Raw genomic sequence first — 21,008 nt, forward strand, 5'->3', positions numbered from 1 at the left:
GGAAGGCCAAGAAGGGAACCCAGTAAGGGGCATATTTTCCTTCTTTTTCCAAAAACGTCCAGATATTTATCTGCAGTATTACCATCTCCTCCCAGAGGTCGCCAAATCTGATTCATAGTCACTTGACTCGGGGTGCTTAAAATGCAGCTTCCCAGGCCCCACCCTTGGGGATTCCAGGGTGAGACCCCCAGACCGCTATCTTCCTCCCATGCCCCAGCTGGCTCTGCTCTCCAGTGAGGTTTGAAAACTGCTGCTCCACCAGCCTTTCTTCCACGGCCTAAAGATAGACATGCGCTCAGGGCTGTGCGGAGCCCGGCGGTTTTGATCTGTGGGGAACTGGCACAATTCCTGGCCCTTGTTTGTCCCTCGAAGTTGTCTCAAGGCAGATTCTAATTTCCATTTCTATTCCTGCCTCTCAACTCTGATTACTTCAGCAAGTGCCTTTCAATTGCCCCATTTTTTTTTCTTAAAGAACCGCCTCTAACTTCAATTTTTATATATATATATATATATATATATGTGCGTGTGTGTGTATATATATGTGTGTGTGTGTGTGTGTGTGTGTATATATATATAAAATCAGGTATTCCCCATGTTCCAGAAGCTTTGCGCTTTCCACTGCAGGGAGGGGTTTAGAAAAAGATTTTATTTGTCCTACTTTTGATTCCTTTAAGTCAACAGAGACAACCTTAACATGTTTTTTAGAGAATGGATCTCACTCTGTCACCCAGGCTGGAGTGCAGTGGGACTGATCATGGCTTACTGCAGCCTTGACCTCCTGAGCTCAAGGAATCCTCCCACCTCAGCCTCCCAAGTAGCTGGGACTACTGGTGTGTATATTTTGAATTTTACTACAGGATATTTAGGGTGCAGGACCATAGACATTAGAAGGCTTGCCTTTTTTTTTTTTTTTTTTTTTTTGAGACGGAGTCTCTCTCTGTCACCCAAGCTTGGAGTGCAGCAGCACGATCTCGGCTCACTGCAAGCTCCACCTCCCAGATTCACACCATTCTCCTGCCTCAGCCTCCCAAGCAGCTGGGACTACAGGTACCCGCCGCCATGCCTGGCTAGTTTTTTGTATTTTTAGTACAGACGGGGTTTCACTGTGTTAGCCAGGATGGTCTCAATCTCCTGACCTCATGATCCGCCCGCCTCGGCCTCCCAATAGAAGGCCTTTTTGAGCAATGTTAAATCCAATCCTGTAATTCAAACCGAGTGTTCCTCTGAGACTTTGGACCAAATTGGGCTTGAAGCTCCAATAAATTTTCAGCATCTGCAAACCCATTTTGGCCAGCATAAGCCATAAGAGTTTTTGGAGGTGGGATTGGAAAATGGTGCAGCCACTTTGGAAAACAGTCTGGTAGTTCCTCCAAGTGCTAAACATAGGGTTAACATATGACCCAGCAATTCTCCTCCTAGGTCTGTACCTAAGAGAACTGAAAATACATGGCTCCACAAAAACATATAAATACTCACAGCAGCAATATTCCAACTAGCCAAAAAGTGGACACAACCCAAACGTCCATCAACATCAACTCAACTGATGAATAAAATGTGGCATACCCACACAATGGACTATTACTCATCCATGAATAAATGAATAAAATGAATGAAATACTAATGCATGTTACAAAATGGACGAACCTTGAAAACATTATGCTAGGTGAAAGAAGCCAGTCACAAAAGGCCACATATTATATGATTTCATTTCTATCAAAGTTCAGAATAGGCACATTCACAGAGTTAGAAAGTAAATTAGTGGTTTCCAGGGATGTATGAGGAGTGACTGCTAATGGATATGGTATTTCCTGGGGGGTGATGAAAAAGTTCTCAAATTAGACAGCAGTAATGGTTGTGCAACTCTGACTATTCTAAAAACCACTGAATTGTATTCTCTTACAAGGTGAATTTCATTTTATGTGAATTATATCTCAATAAAGCTGTTATTTGAGATAGAAAGATGGGGGAGGGGAGATGAAGGTTTTTTGTTTCTGGAGTCTCCTGTGAAATCACACCTCTAAATTTATATATTCATTTATTTACTAGAGGCAAGCTCTTGTTCTATCACCCAGGATGGAATGCAGTGTCAAAATCATAGCCCACTGCAGCCTCAAACTCCTGGGCTCAAGTGGTCCTCCCACCTCAGCCTCTTGAGAAGCTGAGACTACAGGCATGCACCACCTCACCTGGCTTTTTTTTTTTTTTTTTTAATTTTTTGTAGAGATCAGGGTCTCCCTGTTACCCAGGCTGGTCTTGAACTCCTGGGCTCAAGTGATCCTCTCGCCTTGGCATCCCAAACTGCTGGGATTACAGATGTGAGCCACCATACCCAGCCTTATACCTCTAAGTTTTTTACAATTTTCTATAGCTCTTCAAAGCCATGTCACAACCTCAGTGAACCTAAAAGTCTGGCTGTGGGTCTTGGTGGCAGCAAAGCTGAATCCCAAGCAGAGGCTGGGTATGGCCGGAACTTACACCTGCATCTCCAACCATGCGTCATATGCACAGGCAGAAGCCAGGTGGGGCCAGGGCTTGGACAGGATCAGACTAAGACTCAGTGGAGCCAGGGTGGGGAAAAAGCCAAGGCCACACCCAGAACTTCTTCCTTTTCCACAAAGGCAGTAAGCATAGCCATCTGAGACAGCCGGTAGAAGCCTAGAATGACCAGTCCATCAAATCCAGGCCAAAGAGCTGGAGGGTTGCTCATGGAATTCGTACAACAGCCCTGCTCCGTGGAGATTTTTTTTTTCTGAGATGACATTTTGCTCTGTCGCCCAGGCTGGAGTGCAGTGGTACAATCTTGGCTCACTGCAACCTCTGCCTTCCAGTTTCAAGCGATTCTCCTACCTCAGCCTCCTGAGTAGCTGGAGTTACAGGCACCGGCCACCATACCTGGCTAATTTTTGTGTTTTCAGTAGAGATGGGGTTTTACCATGTTGGGCAGGCTGGTCTCCAGCTCCTGACCTCGTGATCTGCCCACCTTGGCCCCCTAAAGTGTTAGGATTACAGGCATGAGCCACCACGCCCTGCCATGGAGATCTTAAAGTAAGTGTATGCAGTTAACTATAAACTAGAAATAAAACCGATGCTATAGAGCTGCTGTAAGGAGTAATGAGTTGATTTACATAAAGTGCCTGGAAGGTGCCTGGCATACAGTAGGAAGCCTAAATGTTGGCTCCATTCTTCAGTAGGAAGGCTGATAGTCTGAAGTTAAGTGCCTGCTCCTCAATGTAGATCAAAAGACTGAGAGACACAATGAGTTGTGGCACACATAATTACAAGATGGAGAGAGGAGGGCCTTAAAGAACATCCAATTCTATGCAGTAAATAACAACTTGAGAAACAGGTTCAGAGGGAGGCAGCAACTTGCCATGGTCATTCAGCAAGATGGCTTGGTCATTCAAAGAAAGAGCAATTCCATATTCCCACGTTTTTCCCCTAAATGCCAAGGAGCAAAAACAACTCCTCCTCCAACAATCTTTGGCAACTCTTTATAAAGATACTTCTCTGGCATAAAAGCTAAATTGCCTAAATATGGCTAACTCTTGGATAATGCTGGTTAATCCTGGCTAATGTTTCATTCTCTAAAGCATCTTTTCCCATCAATAAACTTTTTTGTGGGAACTCTCATTTGCCTTGTGTTTCTTATGGAAATGTGATTTGTACATACATCCTCCTTGCATAAATATTTAGCTCATCATTGTGCAGCACAAATTCCCTGCAAATTAGGTGGAAATCAGCCTCAGCTGACAGAAGCATCTATATTCATCCAGGGAAAAATCATTATTATTTAGAACTTATTAAGCCCTGACAGTAAGTACTGGATGGACCTGGGAACTTCAATAAATATTGAACGCAAATGTATGCTAAATGCTTGGGCACAGATTGCTCTTGTAATTTCTACCTGCCAAGAGGCAGCAAAAGATAGAGAAATGAAAATGGGCTGAACTTGGCTCTGCTCATTACAAACTGTTTCAACAACAGCAAATCACTGAGACCCTCTTCATCTACAAAATGGGTCTAACCAAACCCATCTCATAGGGTTCGTTATTATAAAATTAAATAAGATCATATGTGTAAAGTACCTAGCATGAAGCCTGGAACACACTAGATGCTCAATAAGTGTTTGCCTCTAACAAATGAATCTGAAGCAGGTGAAATGTAGAAATGTTAGCTCACAGGTTGGTTACAGTTGCATCCTACCCCCTGCACTGTGAACATAATTTGCTCCAATTGCAACTAGGTTTTATTTGAAGGTTGCAGTTAACACTGCCAATTTTACATAAAATTAAGTAGAGGACTAGTGTTGAAATAGCTTGGAATAGAAATTTATGTGTTATATAAATTGCATTATTAAACTTTGTAGCCAACACTCACAATGTCCTGCCCACACTCCTGAGATGTTTTACTGTGCTCCAGGGAATTCCACCTGTCAGCATCTATATCTCTATGCCTGAGGGTTCTTGTTCCAGGAACCACAGGAAGCTGCCCTGCCAGTGCATGATAGGTCAGATATGCCAGGTAAAGAACACTCTCAGGAGCCACCTTCAACCAGTGACTAAGGGAGCTGGTATATAAATACCCCAGCTCCCTCACCTCTTGTGTGGGATCAGTCTGAGGCATAAGTCTTGCACCATTTCCTCAAGTTCCCTCACAGGATTAAACCATCATGATTGATGGCTCAATGACACACTTTGCTGGCATCTTGTCTTCCTTGTTTCACTTCCCAACCTGTGTGACCTTGAAGGGGTTCAGAGTATACTATCCCAAAATATGCCACTCTGGCATAAGGATTATTTTGAGCTGAAGGCAATTGAGAATAAGGAGACACAGGGCAAGCTCTCTGCCCTTCCCTATCTGCCTGAAAGCAGAACTTAAATTCCTCTTGTGAAGGTGTTTCCCCAACTCATACCAGGAAAGGGATAACAACCTCATCACCAGAAATGAGACAATGAAGCAATCTACACAAAGAAACCTTACTAACCAGCCCTTTCCTACCACTAATTTTCCCATACATTTACCTTCCCACAATTTGCTGCCCCAAGAAGTTCAAAGTCATTTTCTTTTGTCTTGTCACTTCTCTACCAAATTATTGTTCTTTGTTAAGATGGTACATGACCCCAAGCTCTAACCATCGCTTTGATTTACTCATCACTAAGTTCTCTCATGTATATGTACACTGCACGTGTTAATAAACTTGTTTTTTTTTTCCAGTTAATCTGTCTTTTGTCAGTCTAATTTGCAGGACCCCAGCCAAAAGGGTACAGGGAAAAAAAAAAAAAACTTTTCCTCCCCTACAACCTCTGCTTCCCAAATAAATACCTTTCACTTGGATTCTTGTCTTAGCATTTGGGAGAATACAAATTAAGTTAAGTATGTGATGGGTTCAGAGTTCCAGCCTCATATACCCAACAGCACACTGGACACCCCACTAGCTCTTTAATTCAATATGAAAAAGTGATGTCCCCATCAGCCCCACACACACCTGCTCCAACCCCAGAGACAGATCCACCACCCACTCATTCTCCCAAGCCAGAAACCTGGATCTCATCCTCACTTTTTCCTTTTCTCTCCCCTGCTCCCTACCATCTCCAGCCATTTATCAAGTCCTGCCAATTTGACCTTCATAATCTCTCCAGGAATCAGTCACTTTCTCCATTCCTCTAAACACTGAGGCAAAAAATCTCTGGCTTCCATTGCAATAGCCTCCTCCCTGTTGTCCCAGATCCACCATGGATCTTTTCTCCATGCCACAGTCCAGAAGGATTGCAAATACTAATAGCAACAACAGCACTTAATGAAAGCTTACTTTGTGCTGGGTACTGCTCTGATCCTGTTACTCCCCAACTTAAAATCTTCCATGGGCTTCCTATAGTCCTTAGGAAAAAACCTCCAATTCCTTGCTTGAGCCTACAAGCCCCTGTGATCTGATGCCCCCTTTTCTCCATAACTTCTTTTGTTACCATTTCCCCTGCTGAATCTAATCCCCAGAGGTCCTTTTCTGAAACAATTAGGTGGGTCAGTTTTTTAGTTTTCCATGGAGAATTGACTTTTTTTTTTTTTTTTTTTTTTTGAGACCGGTCTCACTCTGACACCCAAGTTGGAGTGCAGTGGTGTGATCTCGGCTCATTGCAACCCCTGCCTCCCAGGCTCAAGTGATCCTTCCACCTCAGCTTCCCAAGTAGCTGAGACTACAGACATGTGCCACCATGCCCAGCTAATTTTTTTGTATTTTTGCTAGAGATGGGTTTCACCATGTTGCCCAGGCTGATCTTGAACTCGTAAGCTCAAGCAAATCACCCATCTTGGTCTCCCAAAGTGCTAGGACTACAAGTGTGAGCCACCACATCCAGCCTGAGAACTGACTTTTGAATGTCCATCAATACCAACTCCCGATACCTACCCTCACTCCTACCCATCATCTTCCCAAGCCCTGCTCCATCCACAGCCTCCACCTTCAGGAACAAGCCCTTCCTCCCTCAGATCCTCGCTGAGGCATCTGGGAAGAAATGAGATTATCCTCTTTAACAATCCATAAGTTCTTTAGAGCCAGAACCCTCCCCCACCTTCTGCAAGGCCTGGCACAGGGCCCAACACACAGTAGGTGCTCAATGAATGTTTGTTGAGTTAATTAAGGAAGCTGTCCAGTCTTAATCACAAACTTTCGGGATGCTTCCTTCAAACCACCTTCCCCTGAGGGAGCCTATGGTTGATTGGACAATTACTCTAGTGCTGGAACAAATCACCCTCAGGCGCTCGATGAAACTATTCAATGAATGCTGCTGACAAAAGAGCTGATTGCGCTGCTTTGACCCTGAAAGTAATTACATACACCAGCATCCATCTGCCCGTGGGGTAGCCCGGAAGAGGGTCCTCACCTCGTTTCAGCTCCATCTTCTAAATAAACTCAAAAAGGCAAACATTGTCATTTCCCCCAGGATGGTTATGGCTTGTTAGAAATCAAACAGAGGGCAGGCAAGAGGTGGATAATCTGCACGCGCCATCTCCCCAGGCTCCAGCAGCCTCCTTTAATCATCTCTATCACAAAACCAAAACCTGAGAGCCCCCTACTCCTTGAGAATGCAGCGGGGAGCCTCCATGCCCCACTAACAGCCCAGGATCAAGTGATGACTGCTCTGCGCTCAGCCCCACACATCAGGCATCGCTGGCCTGTTAATTACCTTCTTTCACCCATCCTGAGAAGCCAGAAGTCATCCTTGACGCTTCCATCTCTTCATCTATCCATTCATTTATTCATTCTTTCCCTAAGCATTTATTGAATACCTATTGGAAGGCAGCAGACACTGCTGTGTTTACACTAATGAACAAGACAGCATAATCCCTGACCTCATGGAGCTCCTTGTCTAGAGAGGAAAATGAGTATTAACCAAACAAAGACACGAATGTTTAAGATAAGTTTACATTAAACACAAATGTTATTTGCTGAATCTTTGCCAGGTCCTGCAGGGGAGGAACGTAGCATGGGAGGGGAGGTCATTGACCAAGATGGCCTTAACTTCCCCTCAGTTTCACTGAACTTTAAACAAGTTTCTTTCTGACTTTGAGGCCCTGGCATCCGTTTTCTTAGAGCATTTACTTTGTTTTTTGTTTTTTGTTTTTTGAGACACAGTCTCTGTTGCCCAGGCTGGAGTACAGTGTTGCAATCTCAGCTCACTGCAACCTCTGCCCTCTGTCTCCTGGGTTCAAGCGATTCTCCCACCTCAGCCTCCCAAATAGCTGGGATTGCAGGTGCACACCACCATGCCCGGCTAAGTTTTGTATTTTTTAGTAAAGCTTGGGTGTCTCCGTGTTGGCCAAGTTGATCTCAAACTCCTGACCTCAGGTGATCCGTCTGCCTCCACCTCCCAAACGGCTGAGATTACAGGCGCCATTTTCTTTAAAACATTTACTTTAAAAGATTTGCAGTCTACATAGTTTTTTGCTTTGTTTTGTTCTTTGTTTATATAAAAACTGCCCCCTCTCCCAGGAACTCCTCCCAAGGAACTGGGAACTCTCCCAATTTTTACAACCTAGGAATGTCTTTCTCAGGATCTGGCAGTTATCCCTTTGAAATGCAATCATCAAGGAAGATAGCACCACAATCTCTCAGTCTCTGTAGGAGGGAAGGTGCCTAACTCCGGTAAGCACCAGTATTAGCAAACACAAACGTCCTCCAGGACTTTCCCACTAGCTCACCCCAGAGCTTAAAAACCCTCCTGGCTTTTGTTTCAGGGGAGGTAAATTCAGTCTCCCTTCCTTACTGCAATCGTCTCCAATAGCCTTTCTTGCCTGATTAACTCAGTCCAGTACAGAAATGAATAAAACATGGATCCTGCCCCGAAAGAATTTAAGGTCTGATTAAGACAAATTAAAACTTTCCAAATTGTAGTAAATGCTGTAATCCCAGCAATTTGGGCGGTCAAGGCGGGCAGATCACTTGAGGTCAGAAGTTTGAGACCAGCCTGGACAACATGGTGAAACCCTGTCACTACTAAAACTACAAAAATCAGCCGGGCGTGATGACACGTGCCTATAATCTCAGCTACTTGGGAGGCTGATGCAGGAGAATCGCTTGAACTCTGGAGATGGAGGTTGCAGTGAGCCAAGATCGCATCACTACATTCCACCTGGGGCGACAGAGCAAGAGTACATCTCAAAAAAAAAAAAAAAAAAAAAAAAGGAAAGAAAAAAAATCTAGAGGAAGCTGTGAGACAGTGTAACAGAGGAAACTTAATTTAGATGGGAAGGGGCTCTAGGAAGTCCTCTCTGAGAAGAGGTATTTGAGCTGGGACAAGCATCCCAGGCAGAGACTAGCACACATAAAGGCGTTTAGATCAAACATTCAGCTGCAGAAATGCTAGGTCCCTGCCCCAAACCAAGTCTTACTATATTTGCACATGCGACTCTTCTACGTACTGTGTGCTCCCTCAGTTTACTAACCTTCCATGAATCCTAGGGGGCTCCTGAACAAAGCCCATTGCTCCTAACTTCCTTAACCTGATGGTCAAGATTGTATTTAATCTGACTCCTTCTTCACCTCTCCAGCCATATAGAGAAAGCCTCTCAGTGAAACACAAGCCTTCTGGGTATGACAGATGAAGGGGCTTCTTGCAGAGGCAAATGGAAGACAACCTAGAAGGTACAGGTGCAAAGCACTCACATGATTGAGAGTCTATTTACATACTTGAAGTACAAATAGGAGGGAAAAAAGTTCTCTCCTATTGGACCAAAAATCCAGTTATTTTTCCTTATTCTGTGACACAAGGACCGTAAGTAACCTTAAGTAACCACAAGATCAGTCTTTGGTGAGTTTATTTCCCAAGTAAAAGACACGCCTGGTGCTTGACAGTCTCCTGGGACCTCACTAGTCCTGGAGCCCCTTCTGTCCCCAACATACCTATTTCCCCTCACCCACTCTGGACCAATCCCTACAGTTCCCCCAGCTCCTCCCAGGCTTCTGATAGGGAAGGAGCATCAGGATCACCCTTATGTTAAGAACAGAAGTAAAATCTTGATGCTATTACATTTGGACACCCCACAATGCCCGATTCCTAGCTCTCTGCAGGATTGCTTAGGCAGTCTTCATCATAGAAGCGTCACCAAGCAGGAAACACCACATTCTTTTGTGATGAGCTGGGCCCATGCCTGGTCCACACAGTACAGAACTCAAAAGACCCAAGGTGGGAGCACAGAGCTTCAACTCACCACTGTTATGGGCTCTACCTCCCTTAAAGCTCCAGTAGCAATGCAGCAGCAGGAAGGGGATGCCGGCCTGAGAGCACCTCCCCGGGAAGGAGAGTCTACACGTGCGTATGCAACTGCACAGCCCACAGTGGCCTCACCCACAGGTCCCTGTGATCCAATCACTGTCCTGGCCTTTGAACAATCAGATGGTCAGAGGGATTGGAGCACCTGAAGGAAGTGAGAGTACCTCCCCATTACCTCTGACCACTCTTTCCCAGCTCTCTGCCTGCTAACCCTGAGCACAGGATTTGACCTTCCCCAAGTTGTTGGGTCATGCTCTCCATCCCAAAGCTAAAGCCCTTGTCTCCTTGACCCTAATCACCCTCCTTTCTTCACCTCTTGGCCCATGGCCCACACAGGTCTTCGAGCTCTGGGCAATGGTCCACACACTCTGCTCCTACCCTCTCTGGGGCAGGAGCTTCCTAAAGCCAGGCCTGCAGCCCAGCAATCCCCTTGTCCTTGACTCATGCATCTGGGATGAGCTCTATCTGCATCCCGTCAAGGGCAATGAGTTACTGAGGAGATAGAAGCAGGACTTTTTTTCCTTTAATTCAATTAAGCCACATGCTGACTGTGATACTTTCTCCACTATCTAAAGCAGCAGGTGCCTTTGCAATTACTTCCCCTCTGCTCAGCCTGCATGTTGCCTGGGGTCTCCAGGAGATACAGATGAAGCTGTAGAATCACAAGAGCAATGTGATGGGGGAAAGAGACAGGCCAGGGAGACCAGGAGACTGGCCAGAGTACCTGAGAGAAAGATCAGCCGAGAATGCAACAATGCAGGTGGCCCCAGGCAAAGTTACATCTGGGAACCAGCTGACATGTGACTCTCTGCTATTTTCAAGGGCCTTAGAGGCAAGGGAGTATTTTTTAATTTGGGTTCCCCCAAAAGCAGATCCGGAGACAAGGACTGGGGGCATTAGTCTGTTTGGAAAGTGATCCCAGGAAGCAGTGAAGAAGAAGTGATGGGGAGTGAAGAAAGTCGACAAAGCCTGCAGTTATGAACAGGTCTGTTGCTGCGGGCGGGTAGGGCTCAATCCCACTTGGAACTGTCTGGGAAACAGTGTGGAGCACACCTGAGAAGTGCTCCCAAGGGGCAAAAAATCCAAGTGTTTACTCGCCATACAGGGTTGAATGGTGGCTCCCAAAGAGACATGTCTGTGTCCTAACCCCTAGAACCTGTGGATGGGCCCTTATTAGGAAAAAGGGTCTTTGTCAACAAACTTAAAAGATCTTGAGATGAGATCAACCTGGATTACCCAGCTGGGCCCTAAATCCAGTGACAAGTGTTCTTATAAGAGATACATACACGGCCAGGCGCAGTGGCTCACACCTGTCATCCCAACACTTTGGGAGGCCATCCAAGGGTGGTAGATTACTTGAGGTCAGGAGTTTGAGACCAGCCTGGCCAACATGGTGAAACTACCATGTCTGTCTCTACTAAAAATACAGAAATTAGCTGGCGTGGTGGTGCATACCTGTAATCCCAGCTACTCAGGTGGCTGAGGCAGGAGAATCTTTTGAACCCAGGAGGCAGAGGCTGCAGTGAGCCAAGATCATGCCACTGCACTCCACTACTGCCTGGGCAACAGAGTGAGAATTTGTCTCAAAAAAAAAAAAAGAGGTGGGGGGGAGAGAGAGACATAAAAAAGGAAAAGGAAAAGGCCATGTGAAGTTAGAGGTAACGAGTGCAGTGATGCAACCACAAGACAAGGAATGCCAGGAGCCACCAGGAGCTGGAAGAGGCATGGAAGGATTCTCCTTAGAGCCTTCCAGGAATCACATGACCCTACCAACACCTTGATTTCAGACTTTTGGCCTTGAGAACTGAGAAAATAAATTTTTAAGCCACACAGTTTGTGATAATTTGTTGCAGCAGCCACAGGCCACTGATAACACCCATCAATACCCAAACCTTCCTGGTTAAGAATTACTCCTGGGGTTGGCCGGGCACGGTGGCTCACACCTCTAATCCCAGCACTTTGGGAGGCCGAGGCGTGCGGATCACGAGGTCAAGAGATCAAGCCCATCCTGGCCAACACGGTGAAACCCCGTCTCTACTAAAAATACAAAAATTAGCTGGGCATGGTGGCACATGCCTGTAATCCCAGTTACTTGGGAGGCTGAGGCAGGAGAACCACATGAACCCAGGAGGCGGAGGTTGCAGTGAGCTGAGATCACACCACTACACTCCAGCCTGATGACAGAGTGAGACTCGGTCTCAAAAAAAAAAAAAAAAAAAGGCCGGGCACGGTGGCTCAAGCCTGTAATCCCAGCACTTTGGGAGGCCGAGACGGGCGGATCACGAGGTCAGGAGATCGAGACCATCCTGGCTAACGTGGTGAAACCCCGTCTCTACTAAAATACAAAAAAAAATAGCCAGGCGAGGTGGCGGGCGCCTGTAGTCCCAGGTACTCGGGAGGCTGAGGCAGGAGAATGGCGCAAACCTGGGAGGCGGAGCTTGCAGTGAGCTGAGATCCGGCCACTGCACTCCAGCCTGGGTGACAGAGCAAGACTTCGTCTCAAAAAAAAAAAAAAGAAAAAAGAAATACTCCTGGGGTCATCAGCCCTACACCATTCCAGTCTGTGCCACTGAAAGCTGAGGCCACTGCTGCAGCCAGAGAAAGACCTCAGGCAGACAGACACCTGTGCCAGCAGTATGAAACCATCGGCGTAACCAGGAACTACCCACAGAAACTGCAGGGAACCTCTGGGAAGAAGAGGCTGAAGGATGTGGCAGAGTGAGGGAGTACTGACAGCGCCTGCCACAGGATGGCTGGAATAGGATCAGGGCCACTTCTGGTCCACCTGACTGTGTTTTCTAAGGGGACCTCCATCAGGAATCAAGCTCTTCCTCAGGATCATACCGTCAAGTAGGGAAAAAACTCACATTATGATGTTCCCACTATGTGCCCACACACACATCCTCTCCCATCCATCCTTTCAACAGCCCTGTGAGACATGAAGGATATGACAGGCAGAATAATAGCCCTCAAAGACACCCATGTCCTAATCCCCAGAACCTGTGAATGAGCTACCTTGTATGGCAAAGGGGACTTTGTCGATGTGATTAAGTTAAGGATCTTGAGATGGGGGATTATCCTGGATTGCCCAGATGGGCCCAGTGTAACATATGGTCCTTATGAGAGAAAGGGGGAGGTGGGAGGCTAAGGGATCCAAATCAAATATTTGAAGATCCTGTCCTGCAGGTTCTGGAGATAGGAAAAGGGGCTACAAGCCAAGGAATGCAGATGGCCTCTAGAAGAGGAAAAGGCAAGAGAAAGCATTCTCCCCCTAGAGTCTCCAGAAGGAATGCAGCCCTGATGACACCTCGATTTTTGCCCAGTGAGACCCATTTCATACTTCTCACCTCCAGAACTGTCATATTACACATTTGCATGTTTAAAGCCACTGAGTTTTTGGTAATTTGTTACAGCAGCAATAGGAAACTAATACATTTTACAAGGGCCTTAGAAGCAAGGGGTTGTGTTTTAATTTGGTTTCCCCAAAAAGCAGATCGAGAGACAAGAACTTGGGTACAGGCAGTGTATTTGGGAGGTGATCCCAGAAAGCACAGTGAAGGATAAGTGACAGGGAGTGACAAGAGCAGACAAAGCCTACAGTAATGAGAGGGTCTGTTGCTATGGGCCGTTGGGGCTCAATTCCACTTGGAACTCTCTGGGAGACCCTGGGGCAGATTGAGGTTAGTCCACGGGCTGCGAGAAATGGGACTGGAGCTATTAGCAGAAGCGTCTCTGGACCCAAGTTTCTTTCCCATGGTACAGGACTATGTTTCTTGGATAGTAATTGATGTTTTCTTTTTCCTCTTTGCTTTTGCTTTCTTTTTTGCACTCTTGCTTTCTCCACTGCCTACTCTAACCCCAGTTCAAGCTGTCAAGCCTCTGAACTCATTGCCTGAGAGAGGGGGACAGACGTGACCTGAGGAGACAACAGAAACACAGCTGCCTACCTGGTTTGCCATCACCACAGGGCTTTGCCCTTAGGGAATGCAAAAACCTGCAAGAGGAATATGACCATCCTGTCCTTCCCTACCCCACCAGCCAGGACTGGTGAATTTTCCCCCAGGACTGAGAAGGAGAACTGAAGATCTCCAGTGACAAAAGGGTCTGTACCCCAAGGAGGCAGCAGGAGCCCAGAAAGGAGAAACTGAATGAGGAGACCAGGCAGGTGGGGCTAAAGAACTGACCTGGCTTGGCACTTCACATAGGATGCTGTGTTTGAGGTTGAACAAGCCAGAGTTTGGAAAATACGCCATGTACCATCATGACTGTTGCCAGAGCTGAAGCCGGACCAAACCCCGATGAAGGGAGAACAGTTTCCCATGAAAGGCATGGCTGCTGCCACCATAATCCCAGGGCGGGAAATAAGGGGATCTTGCACTAGGCAATCAAAGGATTTTCTCTCCCTCTAAGGCCAAGGAGGAAATGTGGCTGGGATTCCAAGCTCTGTGGATGCCTGGAGGTGCCAGCAGCTGGGGATTAGCTGGCCCCACCTGCAGAGCCCAACCAGTGGCTCCTCTGCATCTCCAAGTTGGCGCTTGGGTCTGTGGTCTCCAAGAACAGGTGTTTCTCAGGGTAACCTTAGCCCCTACAACCTCAACCAAGAGAGTAAAGGGGAGCAGCCCCGGAGGCCAGTGAGAAGGGGGATTAGTGGTCACTGGTGACAAAGACATCCGTGTCCCAGAGCCAGCCCCTTGTGAGCAGAAGAATGGCTGCAGGAGCAAAAGGACTTGCTATGCTCTCCCCATACACTATCATGGCAGCTGGGGAGCCCTCTGAATAATAAGGGGCGCTTTAGAGGGGCTTCATTACCAACAAGAGGCCCAGAAGGGGCTAGAGCCAGACAATTTCATGGTCGGCCAGATGCATGATCGTGTCTCACAGCACTGGAGAGGCTTCCAGATTACACTTATAATAAAACATTTTATGGGGAAGAAACAAATGGGAGTAAATCTGAATGCAGAAATAAGCAATGTTTTAGAGTTTTGTATCATTAGCAGAATTAGATAATTAAAAACATAAACCAGAAATAATAAGCCCTCCCTCTCTGGGACACCCTGTGTATTCAAGGAGATGCTGTGTGTACAGGACCCGTCAGAGCCAGCAGAGCAGACAGTGAATAGATCTACACAGGAAAGGACCATTCTTAACATCCCTCCCCAACACTACACAGCAAGATTATCTTCTGTAACAACCATGGAATAATCAGTAATAATCATTACGTTCCTGACTCATTTTTTAGTCTTAAAACAATTACAAATTTTAAAAGAGAAATTTCAGTGTTACATATATTATTCAGATTCAGGAAAATATTTACTGGAGGAACTCAAGTTTGCACTCACCAAACAAAAATATTCAGCACAACAGTTGGTCGCAGTGGCTCACACCTGTAACCCCAGCACTCTAGGAGGCCAAGGCGGGCTGATCACCTGAGGTCGGGAGTTTGAGATCAGCCTGGCCAACATGGCAAAACCCCATCTCTACTAAAACATACAAAAATTACCTGGGCGAGGTGGCATGCACTTTGAATCCCAGCTATTTGAGAGGTTGAGGCTGGAGAATCACTTGAACCTGGGAGGTGGAGGTTGCAGTGAGCCAAGATCACACCACTGCACTCCAGCCTGGGCAACAGAGTGAGACTCTGTCTCAAAAACAAATAAAAATAAAAAATTCTATCTTATGGTTCAGGTTCCATCTCATGGTTCAAAATTTTCAGCGCCAGTAAAAGCTCCAAGTGGTCATATAGACTTAATTAAAGGATTCAAGTAACCCACATTAGCCTTTGTCATCACTTAATTAGTAGATTATGGCTGATATTGGATCAACTATTTTTATTTTATTTTTTGAGACAAGGTCTCACTCCCTGTTGCCCAGGCTGGAGTGCAGTGGCGCAATCTCCAGAAGCTTATATAATGTATGTGGAAGCATTTTGTAAACTGTAAGTGCAGTACAAACATTACTAGAGATAACAGTAATAACTGTGCAGAGGCAATGCACTTGGTCACAACAATGGACCAGAAAAATCAGAGAGAAAAAGGAAGGTAGTTGCTTATGTGGCTGTTAACAACCTGGACAAAATGCCACAGCCAAATTCAACAGCACCAATATTATGTTACCAAAATGGAGCCTGTGAAGACAGCCAAATGGGGTGACCACACCTCCCAGTGCCAAGCAGCCAGCTGCCAGAGACACATTTCAGCTCAGTCATGCTGAGGCAACTGTGCCATTGCAGAGAAATGGCCATGATAGTCACCAGTCCCTGGAAACCCAGCAGCCCCCAAACACTTCCCCAGAGCTAGGTTATAGCAGGTTTTGGCAGAGGACAGAAATGTGACAGACAAGTGACCACATGGCTGCTCACAGAGGTGCCTGCTGGGACACAGGCACTAAATATGAGGTGTTCTGGAAAAATCCATGACCCGCCTCCATTGAGGGAGATAAATAAAGAGCATAAAGCTGCTCTTTGCAAAAGCATATTTAGTGAACACATAGAATTTAGGCTAGATGTTTCTATTTTTTTCTCTTGTTTTCTTTCATTTACGAAAGAAACGCATGGCCCCTAAAGCCACTCTTCTCTGCCTACTCATGAGTAATGTGTAGAGGGAGAGTTATTTAGCTGGAATGAGGTACAAAGCGAGGCTGACACAACGAGAACAAGAGTTAGAGGCCCGAGGCTCCCAACAGCTGACCCTGGGAGCAGCTTGACAACACTGCAAGGGACCCCTCCTGGAAGGTCACACAGGCCACTGTTCCAACCAGCACTAGGATGGTCTTGTAGCCTCTGCTTGCATGCCTTCCAGGACAGGACAGTCACTGCTGCTGGAAACAGCTGTGGACATCTGTGATGGTGAAAAGTGTGGACTATTGGCCAAGCCCTTCACACTACCCAAGTCTCCATATTCAAGCCACAGCTGTGGCCGGGAATGCCTTGCAGATGCACCATGCCACCCATCACAACCCATCCTCCCAAATGAAATTAAGCACCCCATGTGGTCCCTGCCCTTGTTTACAGCACGCACAGCTGTCTGTGTTTTAGCCTATTTTATTACTTTGTCACCCTCACTTAACTGTGAGCTCTTTGAAGACACAAACTGAGTTTTCTCCTTGATGCCTGACCAAAATAGATACTTCGAAATCCTTTTGTTAAAAACGCAATTCTATAGCATCATTGCCCAAGCTCCCTCTGCTCTCCAGTTTCTGTGCTAGGCACAACCTCACAGAACATCAGCCACCTGGCCCCTCTCAGGCCCTCACCCCAACCACAATTCCCAGCTTCACTCCACCTATAAAGAAACTGAGCTCAAAGCAATGGTTTTAGGATCTCAGGGCAGCTTTCTAATCCAATCCTCTGTTCCTGTGGTTCTCAAACTTGATGTATCAGAATACTCTGGAAGGCTTAAGACAGAGATTTTTGGACCCCCCCCTCCAAGTTTCTAATTCGGTGGGTCTGAGGTAGGTCTTGAGAGTTTGCACTTCTAACACATTTGCTGGCAATGCTGATGTTGTTGGTTCAGGGCTTTTATTTTGAGAACCATGGTACCACAGTGCTCCACTGAGGTCAGTCCTTGAAAGACATTCCCAGCAACAGGAACAGCTTGAGTGGAGGCAGAGGCAGCATAGAGGCTTGGGTGACATCTGTCTTTTCTCACCATTCAAGATGTCTACAAGCTGCTTTAAGCAGCAGTGAGCATCCAAGGCACACGAGCAGAGGCTACCAGACCATATCACACACACACAGCTTCTCTGCTCACAGTTTATCTAACCTCTGCTTATACATCTGTCTTAGTCCATTTTTTGTGAGTGTTGCTATAAAGAAATACCTGAGGCTGGGTAATGCATAAAGAAATGAAGTTCGTTTGGCTCATAGTTCTGCAGGCTGTACAAGAAGCCTGGCGCCAACATCTGCTTGGTTTCTGGTGAGGGCTTCAGGCTGCTTCCACTCATGGTAGAAGGCAAAGGAGAGCTGGTGTGTGCAGAGATCACATGGCCAGAGAGGGAGCAAGGGAGGAGGTGCCAGGCTCTTTTCAACAACCAGCTCTCATTGGAACTAATAGAGCAAAAATTCACTCATCCCCGTCCCCAGGGAGGGCATTAGTCTATTCATTAGGGGTCTGCCCCCACGACCCGAACACCTCCCATTAGGCTCCACCTCCAACACTGGGGGTCAAACTACAACATGGAACTTAGAAGGGACAAATATCCAAACCATAGCAACCTTCAACAAGATCTTCACAACTTGTCCAGTTAGACTGGCCAATCTTATTTCTTACATTGAGTGACAGCTCACCTCCTGCCTAGGGTTGCCAGATAAAATACAAGACGCCTAGTTAAATTTGAATCTCACATCAATAATGGATAACTTTTTGGTATGTCTCATGCAAATATGGTTATTTTCATTTGCTAAATCTGGCAACCCAACATTCCTACCCATGAAGTCTCCAGGTGCTTGAGCTAAGTTGCTGCCAATACTGAAGCAACCAGGTGAGCCTCAAGTTCAGAGGAAGCTATGTCTTCTGCATCACAAAACCAATTTAGCCAAAGTAAGAGCAAAAAGAGTCAGTCTCAGGAAATATACTTTGTTAGAGCTGCACTAAGCCCAGGTCTTACAGCTAGTCCAGGGCTGGGGCTGTGGCAAGAAAATGACTTCCACCTGGGCTTCCCCGGTGTGGCGGTCCCTGCCCTGAAGCAGATTTGTGCTGGAATCCTACCATATGGTCAATACCTGGTCATCCATCCACACCCACACCATAGGGGAATGTTAGAGCCAGGACTAAAACCCACTTTTGATTCCTGTGCTAAAAAGTTTTCTCTAATGCAAGAATCATTTCCTAAGAGGTAACCCCAGGATCTTAGTACATGTGCTAAGTGGCGGAGCAATCTTTCTGTACAAACCTTGTCATTTCACACTCCAAACTCTAGGGGTCAGAAGAGTCCTGCTCACTTCATAGTGTGCCGCTTAGAGCCCATCTGGCCCAGCTACTTCATAGGAGACCAGAGAGAGGAGGGGGCTTGCCCCATCTCCAATCCAAGTTGACAGCAGAGCTGGACAAGAATCTACATCTACTGACAGCTCAGACCTTGTCCGCCCTGCCAAGATCTCTTCCAATTAAAAAGAACTACTGTTAACTTAAAACCACAGAGATATACCATTTTTCTCCCATGGAACTAGCAACAATGAAAAATTCTGACAATATCAAGTGCTGGAGAAGAGGTGGAGAAAACTGTATTCTCCCCTACTGCTGGTGGGAATGGAAATCACAGGGGCAAACTTGGGAGAGCATTTAGCAGATACCTAGTAAAATAGAAAGTGCACATATACAATGTAACAATTCCACTCCAGCTTCAAGCTCCCACAGCAACTCTCACAAGAGCCCATTGAGATCTAGGGCAAGGATGCTAATTGCAGCATTATTTGTTATGGTGAAAAATTAGAAACAACCTAACTATGCAACAAGACAGAAATGAGAAACAAACCGTGGTCTATCCACATGATAGAATACCTTGCACAGTTATTAGGTTTGTGCGAAAGGAATTGCCGTTTTTGCCATTGAAAGTAATGGCAAAAACCGCAATTCCTTTTGCACCAGCCTAATAGAATGAATTCATTAGAGCTAAATGTATCAATAAGAACAGAGGGTGAAAGTGTCCTTATGTGAAAAACCAAGCTGCAAAGAGACCAGAGCAAATTTGTGTAAATGTGGAAAAGCATCCCCACAAACAATACATTTATTATTCATGATACATTACATATGTATACACAAAATACAAAAGTTTCCCCAAAAAAGTAGTTTTAAAAGGCCCACTTATTCACGAAAGTCAAACTAGTGGCTCTGGAAAGGGATAAAGATTAAACTTTGAGGGTGTCCCTCAAGGGGTGCTTCAACGTCTTCTGTAATGTTTTATCTCTTGTATTAAAAATATACTTGAAGAAAATATAACAAAAGGTTCATAGTTGTCATCCCAGTGGTGGGGATGCAAATTTGTTACTTTTGTATTTTTCCTTTAACTTCTCAAAGAAGAATAAAGCGGCTATTCTGAGGCACTGCTCTCTGGGGCCCCCAGAGCCTACATGACTAACCAAATGCGTTTCTTGGGTTTCAATAATTCATCGCCTTAGCAGGGGTGTGGGTGTGGGAAAGGTTCCATCCTTAAGGGAGTGTGGAAGAATGCATCCAATCTGGGCTAAAATCTCCCTTCCTCCATCCTGACTAGAGATGACCTTGGGTCTGAATGAAAAGGTAGAGGGTTTAATGCACCAGATGCTTCTCCCAATCTACTTTAGAGAGGTGGAAGAGAACTCACCTGGTTCAATAATTCATTGGAACCTAAGCATGATGGGACGCAGAACCTTCCAGAGTCATAGGCTATGAGTCCAGCAACAACCCTCCATGACCACCTGCTGGCTGGTTTGAGGTAAGGGACTCATCCCAAGGGTGGTGAGACATAATCCCATCGATGCAAGAGGTAAAACCTAAATGCACACACAAACCACATGTGGATCCTAGTGAAATGCTAATCCTGACCCAGTAGGTCTGGGAGAGGGAAGGCAAGCAGGGGTAGGGGGAGTGCTGAAACATCACTTTTCTGTCACGATCACAGGGTGGGGCATGATGGCTCACACTTATAATTCCAGCACTTTGGGAGGCCGAGGCGGGGGATCACTTGAGGCTAGGAGTTTGACACCAGCCTGGCCAACATGGCGAAACCCCATCTCTACTAAAAATACAAAAATTAGCCAGGAGAGATGGTGGATGCCTGTAATCCCAGCTACTGGGGAGGCTGAGGTGAGAGAATGGCTTGAACCCGGGAGGCAGAGCTTGCAGTGAGCCAAGATCACACCACTGCACTCCAGCCTGGGCAACAGAGTGAGACTTCATCTAAAAAAAAAAAAAATCACAAATGTCCCTGATGCTTCTGCTCCAAGGACCACACTTTGAGTAGCAAGTCTCTGCACTGCCCACTTCAACTGCTGCTTGGTCTTTCTGCTTCATTATCCTACAAATAAAAGCAGGAGTGTTGGTGGTATTTGACAGTATTAGGGTCAGGAGAACCAGAAACACTACCTCCAATCCCAAAAGAGATGATAAAAATATTTATAACTTGATCACAGAGGTGAGCACAAATGTCAAATCTCATCACACTTAAAATCTGTGCACTTTATTATATGTAAATACCACCTCAGCAAAAATATCCTAAAACAAAACAAATCCAGCCTGGTCCACCAACTCCCTCTAAAGGCTAACC

Source organism: Macaca fascicularis, chromosome 10 (assembly GCF_037993035.2).
Source record: "Macaca fascicularis isolate 582-1 chromosome 10, T2T-MFA8v1.1".
NCBI classification, from domain to species: Eukaryota; Metazoa; Chordata; class Mammalia; order Primates; family Cercopithecidae; genus Macaca; species Macaca fascicularis.